This window comes from Lissotriton vulgaris, chromosome 3_1, assembly GCF_964263255.1.
Source record: "Lissotriton vulgaris chromosome 3_1, aLisVul1.2, whole genome shotgun sequence".
NCBI lineage: Eukaryota > Metazoa > Chordata > Amphibia > Caudata > Salamandridae > Lissotriton > Lissotriton vulgaris.
In genome coordinates this window covers 944347224-944366716 of record NC_141689.1, presented here as the reverse complement: position 1 = coordinate 944366716, position 19493 = coordinate 944347224, and the positions used below count along the sequence as shown (strand labels likewise).

Below are 19493 nucleotides of genomic sequence, written 5' to 3'. Positions count from 1 at the left end.
ACAAACAGGTGTCCTTTTCAGTCGAAAAGTGAGGTAGTAATTAAAATGCCTTCAAATCTTGTTGTTACCTTGTCAAATTTGCTCTGTATTCAGACACAGAGGTCTGAAGTCAGTTTACACATACTTTTCCTTCTCAGAATGAAGAGATCTAGGATTTTTGAAAGTGAACTGTCTGACCTGCTATACGAAGTGTGAAATGAAAGGCTGTAGGGTATCCGTTTTTTCCTAACGGACGTTTAAATAGCTAATAAGGCAATTGTACAAACATTTTAACTAGATTTCAGTAGCTGTGTACATGTAAATGTACATGTAAATGTATTTATATAGCGCAAATCGCCCACATCGCAGGCATCTATGCGCTTGCTTAGGGAACCCGTCCTGGTATTCCCCTGTGAGATATCCCGGCAGGGTATCCACAAGGTGAAAGCCAGGCATCCCGCCACGAGGGGCCGTTGTGGAGATTAAGCAAGCTATTGCCCAGAGTCGCAGAGTGTGAACCCGTGAGTCGAGTAGGCACCGGAGTGAGAATTATCGAGTCAGTGGAATTATTGAGCCCAAGACCCGCCGAGGCGGGGAATTGAACCCTGGTCCAGGGCCGATCTCAGCTTCCGGGTCTGCCGCCTCTAACCCCTGAGCCCCGTTTTTTTACTTGTGTGATGAAGAAAATATTTTACTAAAATGAAAAAAATAAAAAATAAATCAGACCACTTTACTTGGTGATGTGCAAATGATAAATATGTTTTCTGACACCCAAGTTTCACACATTATTGGTAATACACTGTATAGTTCATTCAGTAAAGCTGCAAGGTAGTGGGAGGGTTTTTGGCCTTTCTTGGAAATGTACTGTCTGTGAATGATAGTGCAATAATACATCAGGCCTTAGTAGGACTTTGTTACTTTATCTGTAAGCATCTATTCGTAGCATGTAGTGCTGCAGATTCACATGCTATGCATACTCCTGCCATCTAGTGTTGGGCCCGGACTCTGCAAGTTGTTGTTCTGTTTCCTCAAGGAAATTTTTCTTGTCGGCGTCATGCGTTGCATCTCCTCCTCGAGGCATTGCACATGTTCAACAGCTCCGACCTTTATTAGATAATGTTTAACTCTTACCATATAGAAAGTGAGGATGTAGTCTTAGTTAGCTTTTCTGTTGAACATGCTGTATAGGTGTGTATTTGTATCACCATCGAATAACTGCTGGGCAGGCGGGAGGGTGCATGGGAATCTGCAGCACTAGACACTACGAATAGATGCTTACAGGGTAAGTAACATACACCATTCGTAGCATGTGTTGGCAGCAGATACACATGCTATGCATAGACTGTAAAGCTGTACGCCTCTCCCAGTGGTATTGGGCACGAGATGGTGCATATGCTTGACATAATGGGCGTAGAACTGTTTGCCTTACTCGAGTCTGCTGTCTGGCTTGCACATCTACACAATAGGGTTTAGTAAAAGTATGTGGTTTCCACCAAGTCGCTGCTTTGGAAATGTCAATTAATGGAATATTCCCCAAAAAGGCAATTGATTCTCCTTTTTTCCTTGTTGACCAAGATCTAGGCATAGCTGTTCGTGTTTTTTTGGCTTTGGCGTAGCAAATTTGTATACTTTGCCTATCTAAATTGTTATTCCTAATTTTGAGATAGCATTGCCTTTGTGAGGATTTGAAAATGGTACAAATAGTTGTTGGGTTTCTCTGAAGGGTTTTGTTCTTTCCAGATAGTACATAAGAGCATTTTGACATCTAGTGTATGTAACGCCTTTTCTGCTACTGCTTCTGGTTTTGGAAAGAAAATGTATACGTTCAAAGTTTGATGCAAATGAAAAGGCAAGATGACTTTTGGTAGAAACTTTGGGTTTGTGTGTGAACAAACTTTTCTTGAAATACTTGAAAATATGTTTCCTCTATCGTGAGTGAATTTATTTCACAATCTCTTCTTAGGGAGGTTATTGCCACAAGGAAAGCAATCTATCATGTTAGGAACTGAATTTGACATTTTTGTAATGGCTCAAAGGGTGGCCCATGAGTCTTGTTAAAACAATGTTTAAGTTCCATTTAGGTACTGGTGGTGTAAGTGGTGGAATAACCCTTTTTAAACTTTCCATAAAAAAACTTTATTACAGGTATGCAGAAAAGGGATTGGTGTTTTCAGTTTTTTAGGCAAGTTGCAATAGCTGCTAAATGTAGGCGTATTGAAGAGTATGCTAAATATGTTTTTTGTAGATGTAATAAATAACATATTAGTTGTTATTCTGATGGCGAGGATGGATTAATGTCATTTAAAGCACCTTAGGGAACAAAATGTTTTCATTTAGAAGCATAGCATACCCTTCTAGTTGGTATTCTGGCCTCCTTTAAAATGTTCATGCATTCAGGAGGTAAATGTACCATCCCCCCCTCCTGCTCCTCTGATCCCATACTGATCGATGCGCTTACATTCACCATTACTGATGTCATACTTTATGGAATGTATTGTTAGTCTATGGATGTGATAAGCTCACTCTACCTTTCTTGTACTATGGCAGCATTGTTTGTTTCCACATGGAAACCTGATAAAAAATGTTTTTTAAGAAGTTTGCAAGGGAGTTCTCCCCCCCTGGAATGTATGGAGCTAGGAGGTGAATGTTGTGATTGACTGCCCATTTCCATATGTTCTATGCAGGCTGTGATAGTTGTATGGAATGGGTCCCTCCTGGTTTCTGAGTATAGTACATTGCTGTCATATTGCCTAATCATAGAAGAACATTGTTCCATGTTATGTTGGGTAGGAATGCTTTGAGAGCCAAATGGATGGCTAACCATTCTAACATTTTGATGTGTAATATATGCTGTCGCGTGGACAAGTGACCCTGAACCACAATGTCCTTCATATGAGCACCCCATTTCATGAGTGATGTATGGTGATGCTTTGTTACATGCCGGATTGGGTCCTTGAAGGATCTCCCTTTTAGGGTGTTGGTGGTGTTCCACCATTGTAGGGCCTCATGGGCTTTGGTTGAAACCAACACTAGATCTTCGATGTTGCCCCCGCTTGTGACCATTGTGATGCCAAGCACTCAATAAGGGGTTTCATATGTAGTCTTGCATGAGGAACTAATGCTATGCAAGAAGCATCATACTGATAAGTGCATCACTGTTTTGATTGGTAGGCGACAATATGGCTGAAACAGACTCAGTTGGTCCTGGAGATTGAGAACCCTCTGTGGATTGGGGTATGCGGTCCCTGGGATTGAATTTATGATGGCTCTGAGAGAAGGTTGTATTTGGAGAGGTAGTAGATGGGATTTTGCAACACAGATTGTGAATCCCAGTTTGTGTAATAGGTTGATAGTATTTTGAGTGTCTTTCAGGCATTTGCATTTGTTGGGACTTTTGATCAGCCAATCGTCTAGATAGGGAAATACATGTATGTTTTCCCTTCTTAACTTCTACTACTGCTAAGCATTTTGTGAATACTCTTGGGGCTGTTGTTACCCTGAAAGGAATTACTTTGAACGGAGAACGACATCCACTTACCAGAAACCAGAGGTACTTGTGAACTGCTGGGTGGATTGAGATGTGAAAGTATGAATCATTCAGATCTGAAGCACTCAAGAAATCCCCTTCTTGGAGCAATGGTATTACGTCTTGAAGCTTTACCATGTGAAAGTGTTCAGATAGTATGTATTGATTTAGTGGATGTAAGTTTAGTATGGGACGTAGCGACCCATCCTGTATTGGTATTAGAAAGTAAAGCAAATATACTCCTTTGTTGTGATGTTTGAATGGAACAGTTTCTGGCCCCCCTTTTTTTTTTTATTAAATTTGTACTTTATTGCATATTCAATTTTCACACAGCACAGATTGCCTACAACCCGGGGGCCGGCAGCATCGCAAAGTAACATCTACTCGAGTTCTTAAAATGTTGTACACAGCCTTAATGCCAGCATCCCGGAGGCCTGGCGGCAGGAAAGAAACTTTATCATGCATGCATAGTACGGCCAGCAAGCAAATACGTATACACTGTGCCGCTCGGTACAACACAGAACCGCATTTCACTGCACTGCATCAGATAGCATATTGCGTCTGAACTAAACAGGTCCACACGCCAAAATCAGCGTTCTCCATGTAACTGTACATTAACTCCCTCCCCCAAACCTACCCATCCCACCCCCACAATAACCAACCTGCCCAGACATGTGCCTACCTTCCCAATCGTGCCACCCATGAATGTCATGTGACTGATACTGTGTCCTCCATTCTACAGATAGTATATACCAATGTGTGGAAAAGTGCCCCCAAATTCCAATGTCACTATCTGCCCGCTGTGTGTGTCTCACACCCTTACTTCAGTTCACCCACCCAGCGCATGAGGTAGTCCCGGAAGACCAGAACAATACTCCCTTCCCACGTTGCGGCTAAGTGTGCAGTGTGTCTCTCCCTAGAATCTCGACATCCTCCTCCTGTACCTCACCCATCTCCTCCCTCTCCGGGTCAGGGTCAGCATCCCCACTGTCCGTGGCGCTTTGATAGGCCCTATATAACCCCCAGAAGTTCTTGGGGCGATTTTTCGGAGGTAGCAGTTCGCTGTACGTCTCCGACTGCGTACAGCAGTAGAGTAAGTCCGCCGCCCACCTTTTCTTGGTCGGTATCGGCCCTCTCATCCAACATATAGCTACTAGGCGTTTAACGGTCAGCAAGGCTATATCCGCCAGGCGCCTCAGGGCCACTGGTAACGTCTTGGAATAGCCCAGCAGAGTCAGGGCCGGACATGGAGGGATGTCTACACCCAATATCAGTCCCAGTTCAGAGAAAACCCCCTGCCAAAATTTATGGATTCCAGGGCAAGACCAAGCCATATGGAGGAAGTCCGCCGACGGGAGGTGGAAGCGCGCGCATTCCGCCGAACTCCTCAGTCTGTACCTGTGCAACCTCTCCGGTGTGTAATAGACACACTGTAAATATTTGAAATGTATCAGTCTATGTCGGCTATTGAGCGACACCTTCCTAGTGTTGGTGCAGCAATATTGCCGCATTTCATCCGTAATCGTCAACTGTAAATCACTCTGCCAAGCCAGTCTGGCTCTGGAGATCAGCTGTTGCTTGTGTTGTGTCCCCCAGCTTCTTGAGGTTCGTGACCAGTTTGCTGGACGATGGGTTTTTAATCACATAAGTGAGTTCCAGCACCTCTGGGAGTTCAGCCAGGTCCGGACCAAGCAGTTCCTGTAGTGCTCTACGGACCCTGTGGTATTGAAAGCTGTGAAGCAACGTCTTCCCTGTCTGAGATTGCAATACTTGTTGGAGAGTCTTCACTGTCCCATTCAGGAAGAGATCCCCCATCTTATCTATACCTAGTTCATGTAGTGCCTTAAGAACCCCTTTCTCAGTCAGCGGGGCAAGCCATATCGCCCATTCCACGTGCATGAGGGGCGAGTACAGTATTTCGTTGTCGCGCGCACGGATCAGTTCATGCCAAGCGTGATTTGTAGACGCTATAGAGTCCAAGATCACAGTTCTGCGATCAACAGGGTGACATATCGTGGCTGGTAGTGGGATAGGGTCTGCAAACAGACGCTCCAGCTTCATATGTGGAATATCGGGGTTCCCATGGATCCAGGTGTGAAGGTGCGCCGCCTGCGCTATTCTGTAATACCGCTCCAAGTCCGGAGCCCCCAGACCTCCTAGTTCATAGGGGAGCATTAAAGTCTGCCATTGCACCCTGGGTTGTTTCCCTCCCCACGCAAGTCTGATAAGTGTCTGCGTGAGCTGCCGGAAGAAGGCTCTGGACAGCACCACCGGGATGTTGGTAAAGAGGAAGAGGAACCTGGGGAGTACCACCATCTTCATTATCGCTATCCTTCCCATCAGGGACAACGGAAGCTTGCACCACACCTCCACGTCATCCACAAGTTTAGCATACGCCACCCCATAGTTCTCACGCACCAGTATCTCGGGGTCAGTGTGCAAACGAATCCCCAGATATCTTATGGAGTTCGTGGTCCACTGTAGTGGGTACCCCGAGTCAAACGGGTGAGTCACCGGAGTCAGGGGAAGTGCCACTGATTTGTCCCAATTGACCCGTAGGCCAGACAGTGCACCGAATCTCACCACCTCCCTCAGCACAGACGTCAGGTTCGCCTCCGGCTCCCCAACGTACAGTAGGGTATCATCCGCATACGTAGATATGCCAATCTTGTAGGTAGGGAAATTGATCCCTTCGAACCCATGGTATTCTCTGATCGCGCATGCCAGTGGTTCTGCTACGAGTGCATACAAGAGAGGGGAAAGGGGCAACCCTGTCTGGTACCTCTACTTATCGCTATCGGGGCAGTGACCATGTTCCCTAGTTTCAGCCTCGCCGACGGTTTATAGTATAAGGCCCCCAGCATCTGTAAGAAAGGTTCACCCAATCCGTATTTCCTCAGAACTCTTAGCATGAACGGCCATTCAACAGAATCAAAGGCTTTTTGCATGTCTAAGAATATAGCGACTGCCTTGTTTTCCTGCCTCACGTGTTGTATGGTGCCCAGCACTGTGCGAATATTATATGTCAAGTTCCTCGCGGGGACAAACCCGGCCTGCTCCGGGGCAACTAGCTCGGGGACCAGTATGGCGAGCCGTGCGGCCAAGACCTTTACATATAATTTAGCATCGACATTTATCAGGGAGAGCGGTCTATATGAACCACATTCATTGGGGGGTTTCCCCGGTTTCGGTATTGTGATAAGAAGCGCCTCCCTCATAGACTTCGGCATGCTACCCTGTTGGCAAATATCATCAAAGAGAGACATCAAGTGCGGAATAAGCCTATCTTGGAAAGCCTTGTAAAAGGCCACCGTAAGCCCGTCAGCACCTGGAGCACTGCCTGATCTCATCCCCTCCAACGCCTCTAGGATCTCTTCTTTCTGTATTGGCATCATGAGAAATTCCCTCTGGAAATTGGCCAGAAAGGGCATATTAATATAACTAAGATAGTCGTCAATTTCCTCCTCAAGCTGTCCAGACCGTGACTGATATAGCCCAGTATAGTAATCCTGGAATTCTGCAAGAATGTCTCCCTCCTCCGTGACCACCTCCCCTTTGGATGTAATCAACTCCTCAACCACCAGCGGCCGCCGGCTGTTGCGCATTAGTCTAGCCAGCAGCGAACCAGGTCGATCCCTCTCCCCGTAGGTGCGTGCCGTGGCATATTTCCCCATGTGCTGAACCTCTCTATCAGCTTGCTCGTTAAATTCTATAATCAGTTTTTTGATCTGTTCTTCAGTGTCAGTATTCGATGCATGTCTGGATTGTCGTTCCAGCTCAGATAATTGCGTCTCTAGGTGTTTCAGCCGTTGCCGAATAGCTCTGAGCACCCCAGAATGTTTAGCCATCGTCATGCCCCGAATGTACACTTTAAATGTGTCCCACATCATTTGAACACTATCCACCGACCCCACATTGGTCTAAAAAAAAAATCTCTATGTCCCCTGCTAACTCCCCTCTGAAGACCTCGTCCCACAGTGAATATGGGGGAAACCTCCAGGTGAATGGGGGAATTCTCCTAGCTGGGGCGTCCAGAAGTAGCAGTAATGGCGAGTGGTCCGACAAAGTGCGGGGCAGTATCATACATCCCTTCACCGAATTGAGAAGGGAGTGAGATGCAAACCAATAATCAATCCTCGTGTGTATATCATAGTAGGCCGAGTAATGTGTGTACCCTCCCCTCCCTGGGTGTCTATGACGCCATATATCTACCATGTCTAGCTTTATCAATTCAGTCTGCATAAGCACAGCCGATGCCGCTGGACAGCGAGCCGTGCCAGCCGACCTATCCAGTTCCGGGCTTAACACAAAATTGAAATCACCCCCCCATAACAATCTTGAACCAACATACTGTCTGCACATGTCCGCTAGAGAGGAGTAAAATTCAGGGGTGTCATAGTTGGGACCATAGACATTCACAACCACTAAATCGTGACCCTTCCCCATACAGCGTGCAAGGAGGTAACGTCCCTCCGGGACAACGACCATCTGTGACAACGCCTGCTGTGATTTTGGGTTAGCCCATGTAACCACTCCTCTGGAGTGAGTAGTAAAGCCCGCGGCAGCACAATTACCCCCCCAGGCCTCTGGCGGTCAACCTTTTACTAGTGAGGGGAAGGTGCGTTTCTTGCAGGAGAGCAAGGTCAATCCGGTGTCTGTGTAAATAGCTCAGTACCTTCCGGAGTTTGCGATAGTCGTTCAACCCCATTACATTCCAGGTCAACACCCTCAGAGAGTTGGGGCCACCATCCAACCCTAAGACCTCAGCATCTGACATCCCAACACAGTCTGTATGGTAATCTCGTGCACATTGGATCCTAGACACATACTTGTATCGGGCAACAAAACATCCCAACTGCTCCAGCTGAACATACCCAACCTGATCAGACAGTAACACCCATCCCCCCCACCCACAGCCGACCACCCCCAACCAGGTCAGACAGACCCCACTACCACCCCTCATCCCCCTCACAACAAAACAACCCAACAATCCCTTAAGTGACTCTAGTCAGAGCCTGAGGCCGAAAGCGCGGGGGCAGAGGTTCCCAGCCAAACAACAGTTAAACACAAGTCCGTTACTGCAATGCTGAGATACTCCTCCACCCTGCCCCCTACTAGCAATCGGCACCCATGTTAGACCTTGGCATACTGTCAGATAGGTTAACTCCCACACTTGTAGGCTATAACCAGCATATTCCAGTGAGTAGCAGTCCCAACGCCATTCAATCCCCCGCCATAGGGGGGTCCACTCCTCCACAATGCGCCGAGCAAAACGCTGCACCAGCCAACCACAAGCTGAAAATTGAAAGGTGCAACAGGGGAGAGCCAGGAGACCCAAAGAGGGAGGGGGGCTGCACCGCAACTGCAGCGATAACGTGGCCCTCAGCTCGGTCATGTGGGCGAGAGGGATAAATACCAGGAGATTGTACCCCCACCTCATAACCCGGCACCAACTGCATAGGAAGAGCCACAAAGTCATATTTTCAGAGCAGTTCATATACAAACCGGAAAGGTCTCACCCAACAATTGTTTCTCAGTAGGCTCGCTTACACCCTTCGTGCTCCAGTGTCCGTTGTACAACACTGTTTCAGCGAGGGAACCCTACGAAGAGTCCAATTCCCCCGCAGAGGGACATCTCACCCCTGTGAACCAACTGGCGCGATCCAGAATGGCCTTTACACTCACTCCTGATCCTCCATGTGTGATGAGGTAGCAGCGTCCTCCCGTTGACTTCTTGGACTATTCCGTCGCTCTTTAGCCCACTCCTTCAGCGACTTTTGCAGCTCCTTGGGATCAGTGAAGAAATGCGAGTGCCCCTGTCTGTTGATGCGGAGTTTCGCGGGGTACATCATTGCATAGTCGAGCCCGAGATCCCGCAGCTGTTTTCTGTACAGGGCAAAAAGTTTCCTCTCCTCCTGCACTTTTGCCGTGAAGTCCGGGTATAGCGATATGTTCATGCCCTCGTATTGTAGGTCCCCTTTTTCTCTGGCAAACGTAGCGCTAGATCCCTGTGGCGGTAGTTCAGCAGTTTCGCTATAATTGGCCGTGCAGGCGCTCCCGGCTGTGGCTTCGGCCTCAAAGTGCGATGGGCTCTTTCCACTATGAACATAGGGGAAAAGACGTCATCTCCTAGAAGTGCACGCAGTAATTTCTCAACAAACAGCTCCATTTTGCCAGTCTGGGTGGTCTCCGCAACCCCGGTGATTCGAACGTTGGAGCGCCGAGAACGTGCCTCCAAGTCCTCAGTCTTGTCCTGAATGACCTGCAGGAGTCTGCCAAACTGTTTGCGATCTTTATCCCAGTCCGATTGTGCCTCCTCCGCCTCCGTCAGACGTCTCTCCGCCATGTCGAGACGTTCTGCATGCTTGTCGATACGTTCCGACATGCGATCCATGCGATACGTCAGGGCATTAGGCTTAGTACCAATCGATGCCATGCTTTCCTGGAGACCCTTTTCCATCGAAACCAACATTTCACGGATATCCGCACACAATGAGCCGTCTGGGGCAGCGCTTCGCGGCGATGCCTCCGGGGCCGTCACTTCAGGCCCCTTCGCCTTACGCTGATCAAACGACAGTTTGGCTTGTGTCCTGTCGCCTTTCCCCATGTTGGGCCTGCTAGTCATCAATGTCCACAGCACAGCCGACTACAGCGTACAGCAAGGGTGAACCAGTGGTGGCGAACAGACCTATGCGGTCTATAAGTTCCAAGTAGCAGTTCGTTGCGCAGCAAGAAAAGGGCCCAAAATGGCGACCGTGCGAGGGACAATCGAACAAGTGCGGGCCCGACCAGAAGCCGCACAGCAGTTTCACTGTAAAAGCACTCTTTCTTCACCACACCGCTCAATGACCGTATCGAGGGCCACCGCCTTCCTGCACCGTGCCACACTCGCTACTCTGCGCTAGTCTGTAGGCAGCGGGGTAACAGGTTGTCTCCCCCAAATGAGGCCAGCATCCGATCACCGTCCCGCGCGGTCAGCGTCGTTGTCAGCGATACCGTGCAAGTCCCCTAGTCCACCACCAACTCGGTCGCCAATCTGCTCCACTTCCTCTGAAGGATGGGTCGCACCAGCGCCGTGTAGCTATTCGTGTCCGGCGGCAAGTCCGCTCCGCCGGTCCCTCCTCCGTGCACCACGCCGCACGTAGCGTGACGCAGCCTGGGCGTCACTGCAGGAAAGTTCGCGGATGTCGGCCTGGTCCGTCCCAGCGAACTCCTCGCACCAGCAACGCTCCACCAGCGCCGTTTTTCAGCGGGAAAAAGGTCTCCAACTGCACTGGAGTGTAGTCGGGAAGTTCACACCAACTTTTAGGACGAGTTGGGCGCCGTAAGGATAAGTTTGGCGGATTTTATCGGGGCTCAGGCGAGGAGCTCAACGTCTCACACGTCTTTCATGGACGCCAGCAAGCTCCGCCCCCCCCCCTTCTGGTCCCTTTTTGTAGCAACACTTTTACTTCTTCCTTTAGCAGATGTAGATGGTGTTGATGAAGGCCTGTATTTTCTTTCAATGCGCCCGTGTTCTTTCTCCTTTCTTGGAGTAAATGTTTTTTTAAGTGAGAATGGCTCAAGTCTGAGCGCTTCTTTGGAAACGATGGCTTGTCTGGCGTGTTAGCCGGTTTGGTTTTTATTGGTGCCAAAACATTTATCAATGCAGATTTATGCCCTTATCGCCAGATTGGAATAGAGTACGTTCGCATTCCTTCTCAGCTCCGAGGCATACTCACGGTGTCGACCTAAGCCAGAGGGCTGTAGCGCATTGTGGAGTAGAGGGGGAGGTGTGTGCAAGATTTGCCTAGCATGTTGTGGGTCGATGTTACTCTCGGTTCTTGGCGTCGATTTGGCTTTTGGTCTTGACCCAGATATCGCTGCCTTTGGTGTGGAGTCCTCAATGAGGATTAGGGCACATTCATCTCAGCTGCACTTTTCCGGATGCTACATAGTGGGGGCTCGCAATGATCACCCCACCTTGTTTTGCTGTATTGCTGTTGATCTCCTCTTCACTCTGCGACTCGTCATATGAAAACTCAGCCTCGGCCGCCATCATCATTTTGTGTGCTAGGCGATGATCTCTTCCATTCCGCAACGTCTTTTTGTTTTAAAATAGTTCACATGCGGCACACTCTTGTTCTTGGGGTGATGTGATGAGCACAAGTTACACACTTGATGAGGTTCAGAGTAAGGGTATTTTGCCTGGCACCGAGGGCATCTGCAAACTAGACTCTTTTTTTGTCTCCATCACCCTGAGATAGATATTCTCAACTGGTGTTGATGTTGGTCGATAGATACTAAATTTCAAATCGTGTAGGTTGTTTGTATTTTTATCTGTAGGCCGCATAGGTGTCGAAACCTGAAGCACTCTGATGCAGTTCATCAGAGCCCGATGGCGGAAAAACACAAACTAACAAAGGAGCTATTGAGTATACACAATGTCTCAAGGAGGAGGAGATAAAACGCCGACCATAAAAATTCATTAGGGAAAATCAGAAAAACAACTTGCCAAGTCAAGGCCCAACACTAGTTGGCAGGACTATGCGTACCTTGTTTATCTACAGCCAACACATGCTACTAATATATTTATTAAAAGTGAGTGTTTAAACCTGAACTGAGAAACACTCCTGCCTCTGCCATGATGGCAATGCTATTAGTAAACTGAGTGTCAAGTAAGTGATCATGCATACCCTATATGTGAGCTAGACTCTTATTACACACTGAGCAAACATTTAGTCTATTCAATCAAACAAAAAGAGTTTTGATTGGTACAGCAGAAATGCTGAACGCACATATTTGAAGGTGCACTCATATGTGAAAATAAAGGAGAAGGAGACTCTGTAAGATAAAATATTTGCGAAGGAGAATACAATTTGAGACCTGTTTACGAGTCAAGTACATTACAGGTAGGTCGAGTAGAATATTGAAGTCACTCAACCTGCAGGTCAGGTAACATTTTTTTTTTCAAGACCTGGATTAGAGTGAAGTGGGAGATATTGGGTGGAGTGAGAGAGTGGGCAAAAGTAGAGTGGAGTGGGGTAGAGTGGAGTTGGGGAAATTGGAGTAAATTGGAGTGGGGTAGATTGGGTGTATTATAGTAGGTTACAATTGAATGGAGTGGGATAGATTGGGGTAGTTTAGAAAGGGGTAGATTGGAGTGGTGGGGGGATAGGGTGGGGGTAGATTGGAGTGGGATATATTATAGTGGGGCAGATTGGAGTGGTGTACACTGGAGAGGGGGAGATTGGGGTGGAGTGGCGTAGATTGGAGTTGAGTGATACACTGGAGTGGGGTAGAGTGGAGTGGGATGTACAGGGTTAGATTGGGGTAGACTGGGGGAGGAGTGGAGTGCAGAGAACCTGCATAGATTGGAGTGGGTTGTGGTGGATAGGAGTAGAGTGGAGTGGAGTGGGATAGAATAGGATGGAATGCGGTAGAGTGGAGTGGATTATGGTAGGGTAGATTGAAGTGAAGTGGGGTAGACTGGAGTGGAGTAGATTGGAGTGGGGTAGACTTAGGTAGATTGGAGTGGGGCGTATTGGATGGGGTAGATTGGAGTAAGGTAGTTTGGGGTGGAGTGGGGTAGGGCAGATTGGAGATATGTGGAGTGTGTAAGATTACCTGGAGTAGGGTATATTTCGGTGGCATATGGTAGACCGGAGTGAATTAGAGTGGGGTAGATTAGAGTCGGGTAGATTGGGGGACAGCGGAGTGGGGTATATTGGAGTGGAGTGAGAGACTGGCGAAGAGTGTAATGGGTTCGATTAGGGCCGAGTGAGGTGGGGTGGGGCAGATTAGGGTGGAGTAGATTGGAGTGGGTAGGCTGGAAAGGGATGATTGGAGTGGGATAGTTTTGTACGGGGTATATCGGAGAGGAGTGGGGTACAGTGGGGTGTGGTAGATTGCAGTGGGGTGTGGTAGATTGCAGTAGGGTGGGGTGTGGATAGTAGGGTAAATTGGGGTAGAGTGGAGTAGTAGATTGAATGGAGTATGGTAGGGTAGATTGGGGATGGGGCAGAATAAAAATAATTTAATATGCTTCATTTGTACTAATTCAGATATATTCTGAAACTTCAGCACAGGTCAGATTTTTGTAAAGTGCTAGAAAGAAAAATAAATCCTACACCCTCTCATATAGATAAACAGCAGGATTGTCACATTAATTCTCCCACTTTGAAGTCAGGAAATGGAAAGTAAACACCAAGAACTCTCAGAAGAGAGCTTGACATTTGACCTCTGACTTTGAATGCACAGCAAATGTGACAAGATAATACGATTCAAAGGCCTGTTTACAACAAGCATTTGCAATGCAATAGGTCTCGCATTTACGGAAGTTTAAGCTATTGGCATTGTAAATGACAATGCATTTTATTTATATTGAAAAAACCAAAACATAAATAAAAGGGGTTGTCATTTACAATGCCAATAGCTCAAACTCGTGTAATTGCGAGACCTATTGCATTGCAAATGCTTGTTTGGTTATGGAGAGGCAACATAGCTAGGCAACATAGCTAGGTAACACAGAGATTAAATAATGCATAGGTTAAATAACGTTAAATACATGAAATGAAATATGAAGAAGGATATAACAGTTGGTAAAATCATTGTCCATCCTCGGAAGGTATTCCGCTAGCAACTGAATGTTGTGATGGAGAGCACCAAATGGCATGAGATAACAGACAGCTGTGGAGAGTGTCCCTCGTTTCTAAAGGTAGTACATGGCTATCATATTGTCCATCTGGACAAGGACTTTGAACTGACAGTGCTTTCCACCAACCACAAAACTGAGATATCTGCGATGGGACTGATGTATTAGAATGTGGAATTAAGCATCCTTTAGGTCTAGCGCAGCCAAAAGGTTGAGATGCTGGAGAAGCGGGAGGATGTCCTGAAGGGTTGCCAGCTCCAGAATGGACCTGAGAGACCTGTCTTTTTGGGGTAGTACACTCCACTACCATGCTGATGTTACTCCATTACCTTGCTGATGTTTGGGGACGGATTCTATAGCACTTTTGAGGAGGAGGGCTTTCACCTCCTCTTTGAGCAGGGTTTGATGTTCTGCAGATCGCTTGTGCCTGCGAGGTGGAATGGTAGGAGGGGACAATAACCATGTAGAATAATATCCAACATCTACAGATCTGAGGTGATAGTTTGCCATATGGGAAAAAACCTTGATAGACTTCCCCCGACAGGTCTTGTATGATCGGGGAGAAGGAGATGTAAGTCAGGGTCTTGTGGCCGGTGTAGCTCCTTTTGGGGAGCTACCCTTGCCTCTGGGGTTATTGCCCCTATAACACCCTCTAAAATAACCCCTGGAAAAGAATTGCTGACCAAGGGCGCGCTGGTAGGAGGTGGATGTCCCAGAGGTAGAATGGGTGGGAAAAGGAACTACAGGGAGCTGCCACTATTGCTTTTGCTGTTTGTGTCCTTTCTTCAAGAGTTAGGTCCACCTGTGGGCCAAAAAGGTGTCCACATCAAAAGGCATATTCAGCATATTTTTCTGAACTTTTGGCTTGAAGATAGATGTAGCCAAGAATGCCTGCAGAAAATAATGCTAGTGTTAAGTCACCCTCCCACCTCGCCACGGTGTCAGCGGAGTCAAGGGCACGGCGAATGGAAGGATTGGAAATGATCTTGCCCTTGGATACTATTTTTCTGCCATGTTTTCTATGCTCTTCAGGGAAGTATTGGAGAAGTTCCTCCATTCTTCCCAGTGGGCACAGCCATATCTTGCAAGGAGGCCCATTGAATCAGTCAATGGTTTGCCGACTGCACAGCTACCCTTTTACCCGCTGCATTTATGCATTTGCTCTCCCTATCTGGCGGCAGGGCATCTCCGTGGCCTGGGAGTTTGCACGTCTACGGGCAGTGGTGATGACCACTGAGTCTGGTGGGAGCTGACCGAGAAAGTATACAGTCAAATGGGGAGGAGTTATATATATTTTTTTAAAGTAGAGAAATAACTGCATTTCCCTCTTCTTTGAGTTGCGCAGCTCAGACCAAGAGAACCTTGGTGAAGACTGAGGAGAGTCTCAAAGAGAGAACCATGTACTGGCAGTGTTCTGAATTCAGCACAAAACAGAGGCACTACCTGTGGCAACTTCGAATATGAATGTCAGTATACATCCAAAGACACATTCCAGTTTACCATTTTGTTTTAGGGCTTGATAAACTATAGAAAAAGTCACCATCATGAACTGTTCCGTATTCCGAAATTTACTCAGCTATCTTAATTTCAAAATGATGTATAATCATCCTACTTTTATGGGAACCAGAAAGTTCCTTGCATTTGCAAAGTTTGAGGAGGACTGTACATTCACTTTCAACAGAAGCGAACTCTTACTGCAGAATTGATCACATATTGAAAGAAATTAATCACCCTGGCACTCTTCCCTTCAGGCAAGCTATGAGAATGAATGAGTAATCCGAAAGAAGGTATTCATGGGAGCCTGAGTGATAGCCACTGAAAATGTAGGTTGACAATCCTTGCCACAGGGGACACAGATGTACTGTTGCCACTATTTCAACAGCAGCAACTGATACTGGTAACAACTCTCCTAAAAATGTCAGAATTCCTGAAATTAGTGTGAAATGCTTTTGCAGCAGAAAGACCAACATGTGGTCGCTTTACCATGCTTTGTGCCTACTTAATCTCCAATGAGACCTTCCGATCTAATGGCAGATCTAGTAATTTTTCTGCACAAACCTTGTACAACGCATCCCAAGAACCTTCTAAGAACATCCGCTACTGCCTGGAGCATGCCACTGCATGCAGAGTGTCCAAGTATGTGTAGAGGATATGATTGGGAACCTACAAGTTAACCAAAATATTTTTGATGAAGGTTTATTGCATATAATCGGGCAGAGGTTTTGTTGCCTAACTGCCCAGTTCCTATAAATTGTGCCTATATCTGGCCAGAAGACCTACTGCGCTAATGAGGAACCGAGGCAAAAAATAGTCTGCCCCATGGAGTCTAAATTCCTAGTTTCATGGCGAAGAAGTAGATTTAGGGTACCATTTAGGTATGATTTGGAAGAAGAGGTGTAGAGTGATAGGTTTTGAAGAGTAGGCAGGACACAGGAAAAATGTGGGTCACTGAGTAGGAGGATGATTCTTTGTTCGAGTTGATCACTGGGGTGAACTACAAAGATGTAGTCTTCCAGCCCTTTCCTAAATGACAACATTGGCACAGTCAATAGACTGGAGGACTCATACATTGATTTTAGCCAGTACAAAGTATGCTCTTCAGACTGAATAAAGATATTCAGTGTCTCAGAGGCTTTCCCTACGACTACAGCAAGATAGAAAACAATATTTAGAATGCCCATTTATGGAGGAGGGAATGACATCAGATAAAGTAAACCCTCCACTAGCAGCACATTCTGGCAGAGAGCCCTCCTCTTTAGATTTAAATAAAATGAGAGGAACAACTAAAAGCCTCTGAATAAAGAGTTTCTTTTTTTCTGTTTATTGGCATTTGAGTTAAGAGACATGTCATACAATGAAACACATAGTATCCAATGCATCAAGTAATAAATCAGATTTAGTTTACAAACAACCGTTGCAAAACACACAAACTGTGGGAGTGCCGGGGAAAACATTACAATAGTATTGAATGAACTGATCTCAAGTTGTTGGATAGTGGTTCCACATTTACTGATGAAGTGCGCATAAAACAATAAGTGGGGTGCTAACTCAAATAAAGGAGACATACTTTGTTCAGGAGTCGTGTACATATCCCTGCAAAGTAGGAGCCTGGGGACATCATATAGGAAAATAAATAAAGAGTTTCTTGGCCCCAGTTTCATCAACAGACGGAATGTGGTCCATTCACTTGAAGCTCAGAGGCACATTTAAATACAGGTATTGACGCTGACATTCAGCCCACTGGTGCTGGTGAGGGAGACATAAGGAGCATTGGTTCAGAGATACAATTTGTGTCAGAGCTGGGCATGGGACTCAATGATCTTGCACCACTTAAGATGGTTAAGCGCTAGTTAAAACCTGAAAATATCATCTGATGATGGAGGAATGGAGGCCTTTGGTTGAGGCACTGGGTCAAGGCTGATTTGCATATAGCCATGTCTGAACTGGGGTGGTGTGGAGTGCAAAACAAACAATGGATTTAGGCCCAGATCTCTGTACTGGGGTGAATGTATGACATTGTTCGGCATTCTGTCCATCAACTGTTGTTTTTGCATTGGTTGAGGAGGTGCCATCACTAAATACCTTTTCAGAATCGAGGCCTTAAAACCCTAAACCTCCCTCAGCTCTACTAGCAGAGGAAGGGAACTGTACCAGGAAATGTTGTGGTTCAACAATAAAGTATTTGGTTGTTTCAATATCTTAAATAGTTGATGCGGATTGTCACCACAAAGAAGAAAAATCTTAGTGTGACCACTTACCCTTCTTTTTATGGTGCTTTACTGAATTCATATTAGGCACAGAGCTCATGCATGCCATCACATGGCAAGTGGTTTTCTGGATGCATTAGTCTGAAGAGTGACTGAGATGTGGCTGAGCCTTTCTGACAATATGTGGCCAGAAAAACGTTAGTTTCTCTTTCACTAACATTGCTTTGGAGTGCATCCTCCAGCTACTTACAGACCCCAGAAATTCAGTCTGGACCCATCCACATGCATCTATGGTTAGGGTCAGATGTGAACATCGGAGGATAATTTGAAAACAGGTGCATATTCAGAATAATCTAGTCAAGCTCATTTTCTATCTGGGCAAGTCTGCTGTGTTGGAAGCACATCAACAAGGTTTACACTGGCTGGCTGTTGCACAATTGATTGAGTTTAAAGCTCGATGTCTTTCCCATCACACAATCTAAGAACTTGGACCTATATGTATTCACTGTAGAGTCCACCAACATTTCTTATTCTGTTCCATGAATTCCAGAGACCTATCCAGAAGAATTCTATTAGGAAGGTATAGCTCATTGGTAGGGCCTCTTCAAGTCTTTTCGGTCAATTGATATTATCTACCCGTCATTCTTTGACAAACCATTGATCACAGTACTTTTCTTAAGGCCCTTAAGACTTATCTCTTCTGTCATGTTGTCACCTCTTTCAACATGCGATTTGGTGGAGTCCTAGGGCTATGACTCCTGCAGGCGAAAGTACACTTCTAAAGTCTTTTCTCATTCAAAGTTCTACTACCTGATCACAGAGACGATAGGATAAAATGAACTGTTAAACCTGTGAGGACTTTACTACATAGTGATAGTACAGGGAATCGCTTCTCATAGCTGTTAATGCAGAGTTTTTTACAATACATAAAGTGCATCTCTTCTTCTGCTCCGAGGTACATCTTGCCAGTTAACTGTTCAACATGTAGCTTGTTGGTTTGGAGAATTTAACAATGGGAAGAGGGTTAAATAGGAGAATATTGGGATCTTTATACTACACTTGTAGTCTCTCTCTATTTACGACCTGAGAGTAGATTTTACTACAATCAAATAAAACTAATGGAGAAGGAAGAGCAGTGGTAGATAATCAAAGATTTTTTTTTTTTTAAAGATATACCGGGAAAAAAGTGCATCACCCCCGAGGAAACACCAAAAGCATAGTTCTTTCAGAATAAATGTGGTGTGCCCAGTTAGCTTACCATGATATTATCCAATAGGAGCGTGACTGTGAAATCCATGCAAGGCCCACTGGCTCTGGTTGAATGTGCTTAGACATGCAATTGGTTTAACTGAAAGGACACTCTCTGCATAGCATGACAATGAAAGGTGAAGCAGGTGGTTCATTTTCCAACAACGTTTTGGGCCTGGTCTTGTAGGCACCTACGCCATCACAAGTAAAAAAACAAGCATTTACAATGCAATAGGTCTCGCAGCATTAAAGTTTGAGTTTTTGGCATTGTATATAACAATCTTTTGCATAAATTCTTTGTTATAGTCTATATTGATGTTTGATGATTATTTGGAAGTTGCTACTTGTTGTTGAATAGCTAGCAATGCTGTCAAACATATTTATAGTCATGTTTTTTTTC

General features: G+C 46.0%; 1 protein-coding gene across 1 annotated transcript in view; it reads right to left on the bottom strand.

The window, feature by feature from the left end:
- GOLM1 (golgi membrane protein 1) overlaps positions 1-19493 on the bottom strand; it is a 213575-nt gene that overhangs the window by 151518 nt on the left and 42564 nt on the right. The gene's annotated exons all lie outside the window — the stretch shown is intronic.